The following is a 5,170-nucleotide window of genomic DNA, read 5'->3' on the forward strand; positions in this document are numbered from 1 at the left end:
TACATTTATGTATTATATCTAACTTAAATCATATATCTACTACTTAATATATAAGTGAGAATGATTTAAGTGTCAAAGTATGCAGCAACTTGGGCATTTTGGTAAAAATTTTTATAATTATACTGTTTTAATTTATTTGTCTTTTTAAAAATATATATATGTTTTAGAAAATACTATAAATTGCGATAATTAACAACTTAAAATATCTAAAAGACATGTAAAAAAAGTTCGGTTGAGTCTTGAAATTTTATTGATGTCACATAAAATAGAACAGAAAAAAGTAACATGTATTATTTCGAAACGACCTAAAAAATATTGATACCTATAATTTACAACTTGAAATATTTAAAAAAAAAACATAAACAAAAAAGTACAATTGACTCTCGAAATTTTATTAGTATCGCATAAATTAGGACAAAAGAAGTAACAAATAATATTATTTAAAAATTATGCAAACAATATTAGAAATGATTAATACTATTAACAATTTTAAATACCTATAAATCATATTAAAATTTGATCGATTCTTAAATTTTTTATCTGTATTACATAAATTAAGATAAAAATTAACATATATTAAGCCCGTGGAAGCGGTGACGGTGAGAGTAGACAGCTAAGCAAAGTGGACCTCTGCCGTGAAAGAGACGATTGCCTGTCGATATTTAACGAACTTCGCTTTGGCTTAAGCTCATTTTTGTGGTTTTCTTCATGTCACAACTCCTTGTCATTATGGAATATATTTTTTATATAATTTTTCTCAGTATGAATTTTATTTTTTATTTTTTTCATATTTTTTACGAATGTTTTATTTATAAAATGTTAAAATAGAGTTTTTGTACATTTTCGTTAATCCATGAAAATGATTATTTAAAAAATAAATGATTCTTACTTAATTCCAGATATGTTGTAAGTAATTAAGCATAAAATATTGTCTCAAGATCTAGCTTTTATATATAATTCATGCACAAATATTTTTTATTTTTTATTTACACCTCCTAGGAGCTCCCGTCTTCTTTATTTTTTGCATTCTTGGGTACATATTGATTACTATTCGAGCAATTCCATCTTGTCTAGGCACAAATACTATGAGTGTGGGGTTGGATAGACTACAGAGTGAGAAGAAGACTTGTTTTTTTAAAGAAAATATATATGTTTTTCAAAACATATTAACCAATTGAATTATGAAAAAGTTATATAGATTATAAACTTACTGTTTACATTCTAAATTCTCTGGAAATTTTATGTACATTATTAATTACTAGTACTCAATTTATAGCAGGTTGACAAGTTTTTTTGTAGTACAATAATTTATTACATTTGTACGTACCATAATAAATTAGATTCTTTGTAATTATATATAGGAGTTACGTTGTTCATGTGACATTATTTATTGACAAACCATGAGAGACATTTATTTATTTTGATGTGATAACTCAACTACCCAATTGATCAACTCTATTGCAATGTAAATGCATCAAATTATACTATGCATTTAAGGTGCCTTACGTGTTACGATAGGTAAATCCTACAATCCCTTTGACTAGGGGTGGATGTACATGTATAGTATAAGTTTATAGCGTAGTTTCAATTTAGATTATGTATATATATGTTATAACTATAGTAAATAGATACAATTAATATGTTTTCAATCGAAAAAAAATAAATGTATTTTGAGTTTAGAAACTTTTAATATCATAAATTTAAATCTTAAATATGACTATGTACGTTGCTGATAGTTACTCCATGTGGTCCATTTGTATGTGAGTTTTTTCTTAGCTTGAGCACACACCCTTAAGAAATTCACTTATCTCCAAAAAAGAGAGAGAAGGTAATAGGTCAAACAAATTAAAACGAAAGAAGTACCTATTGGCTATTAGTATGGTTTTTTTATTACATAAAAAAATCAACTTATCTAAATAATATATTTCTCAAACTTTTTGATGTTTTAAAAGGAAACAGAGTAATTTGATCAAATGCTCATAGCTATTAATAATATCTAAACCTTTGATTACAAATATTTACTCCATATAGAACCAAAAAAAGTATTTTCAAATCGATAATCTCAGATTAATCAATTATATATTAATTAATACGCAATCGATCGAATACTACTCTGAAACGGCTTATCAAGGTAGAATAAAGTCAGAACCTACACTACAAATGTAAATATTAAACGACAATTACAATTATTTGTCTTCTTTTGGTTGCATGTAATAACACGTTAGTTATTATTATATAGAGAAAGGGTCACAAAATTGTTAATGGGACAATAAGTGGAGGTCTCTTTGGGTCCCTCTACCATTGGTCTAATTTAGAAATAACACAGCGTGTGATTGTGGGTCAACTCCGAAGGGCGGAGCCAACTTAGTCGAAGGGTGGTTAGCTATATATTTTTTTTATCGAAAAGTTATGTAATATATAAAGGTTACATATTAGGTATTATGAATGTAAATTTAATTTTACATATTTTTAATACAATTGAGAAAAAAATTACATAATTTTTATTCAATTTGCAATTTAATTCCGAAATTTTATAGTCAAACGCCCACTCAGACACGCAGTAGACAGTACTAGTTGTATTTACTTTCACTTTAGCAATATTTATCTTTAAAAAATTTCTTTTTTTACAGAAAGCATCCAAAAATAAATTCCTTTTGTTGTCCTAATAACTTCACATTGGCATTACATGAAAACATTATTTTAGGTTCACATGATCCACTAAGTAATGTCACTTTCTTTATTTATGTCTACTGTTGTTACCATTGCCCATCTTATAAGTTATAAATAATTATTATTGGGAAAAAAACAACTTGGGTTATAGTTTTTTCAACCCATATAATTTTTACTTAGATATTGTTTTTTTGACTTCTCCAATATGGCCAATTCTTAATCATTTGTATATCATTGTGAATCAAATGTTAAAAAGGAAAAAAAGTTTTTCAAATGAGACAATTCACACAATTCACCATAGTAAAGCAGACAAAAGTTCAGAATTTGAGTGTTTTGTCGCCACTTATTAACAGTGGAGGTATTAGGAGATTCAGTTAAAATATCGTGTGTTCAACTCTTTGAGGTTCTTGTTTAACAAGATTAGAGATTATATGAACACACTCATACAATAAAAAGAGATACTTGTCGTATTTTACGATCATGCGATGTGAATATCGGGCGTGGCTGAATTTTATCCATCCTATAATTGTAATTGAGCTTTCTATAAAAGGAACAAAAATCTATTGATTCCGTATTTTAAAGGTAAAAATTTATTTGTACTCGATGTTTATATCGTCTTACATCCAGCACAACTTGAACCCTTGACAATTCACCTATTGATCTTAATCGTTTTTTTTCTTCTAAAAAGCTATTACTAATAAATAATAATGTATACTCCTTTTTAAGATTTTAGTTCCATCCATTTTGCACTTGTCAAACACAAATTTGGATTCAGGATTGAAGTTTATGATTTCCTATAACAACCTCGCAAGCTAACAATTAGGTTCACCATCAAATATTTATAAAAGTGAAACAAAAACTACTGAGTTCACGTGAACCATCATACGTGAGCAAAAATATATATATAACTATAGTTTGGCATAAATGATGTCATAGCATATAAAACTAATACTTTGTACTTGTATTAATTTACCAAAACAAAGTAAACAAAAGTGGGGATGGAAAAAGAAGAATACATTGTATGTATCAAATGGGATAACCTACATATTAGGCTAGCACTAGTTAAGTTGTCTCTTTCTCTTGCTACTCTTATGAAAATGATAAAAACCAACCACTCCTATCCTATATACACTATTAAAAACATGGAATTACCAACTAAATTTGTTAGTAATTCTCAGCTAATCCGTCGTTAAATAGATCTCAACCAAATGTATTTTCTTATAATACATCGCTATCTATAGCTAAATGGATTAACATGAGATTTTTGTTGTTTAGTTACTGAATTTTGTCTGTCGCTAATTCCTTATTTTCTAGCAGTTATACAACTTCTTCTACTACTACTACTATGTATTTTTTCCCCTCTTTTTCTAATGACAAATTAACTATATTTCAATCTCAATTAAATTGTCACTGGTTATATAAGTTCTTATATATTTGTTTGATTATAAGCTTACATAATGCTCTTTCTACTTTGTTTACTCGACTTCCTTTTGCCGAAACGAACGAAGAGAGTTTCTCGTACCTCTCTTGTTCCTCTCAAACCAATATTATAAAGTTATTTAGTAGTTTCTCTATTATATATTATATAAGAGCGCCACATAATAATCTTTAGATAATTAAGTTTCTCAGACAAACATTTCTAGAGAACATTAAACCTAAAATATTATGCTAAATAAGGCAAAATCTTAACCTCAACTAGTTAGTATTTCTAGAAACTTGTCCATCTAGGGCTAGCGTTTGTACCTTTTTTTCATAAAGTTATTCGATATTTATTTTAAGATCTGATTAAATTTTTTTTACACCAAGAAATCTCACTTTGAAGGGTAAAGTGTATCCTATCATAAAGCGATTTCGTATTCAAAGTAACTTGTTATTTCATCAGAACTTTTGATGGTTAAGTTCTCTCATTAGACTTGATAATCCATTTTAACTCTTAGGGGCCGTTTGGTTACTGGTTAGGGTTATGCAGGTATTAGTTATACAGGGTTTAGTTATGCAGGTATTAATTATGCAGGGTTTAGTTATGCAGGTATTAGTTATGCAGGGTTTAATTATGCGGGTATTAGCTATGTGGATATTAGTTATGTAGGTATTATTTAGTTATGTAGAGATTACAATACATGAATTATTAACTATTATATTAAACTTGTAGTAACTTATTAATATATATTATTTACAAAATAATAATACATGTTAATAAAATGTGGAATATATTGAATAATATACAATGCTAATATTTTTATTTTTTTAATCAACATTGGACCATGTCCATTTATTCATCAAATAAAAATGTGTCCAAACAAGGTCCAAGAGTGACCAAATCGGTCAACAAAATAGACAAAACAAAAACAACTAGAAATAATCTAATTTGGAAACAAAAAAATCCTAAACTGATAGAACAACTCCAGCATAATGCTAATATTTGATTAGCATATGTACCGTCAAAAAATATACAATCAAATCTCTAATATTAAAAAAATATTTATATTTGCATAAATAA

The sequence above is a fragment of the Solanum tuberosum genome, unplaced genomic scaffold (genome assembly GCF_000226075.1).
Source record: "Solanum tuberosum cultivar DM 1-3 516 R44 unplaced genomic scaffold, SolTub_3.0 scf00409, whole genome shotgun sequence".
NCBI classification, from domain to species: Eukaryota; Viridiplantae; Streptophyta; class Magnoliopsida; order Solanales; family Solanaceae; genus Solanum; species Solanum tuberosum.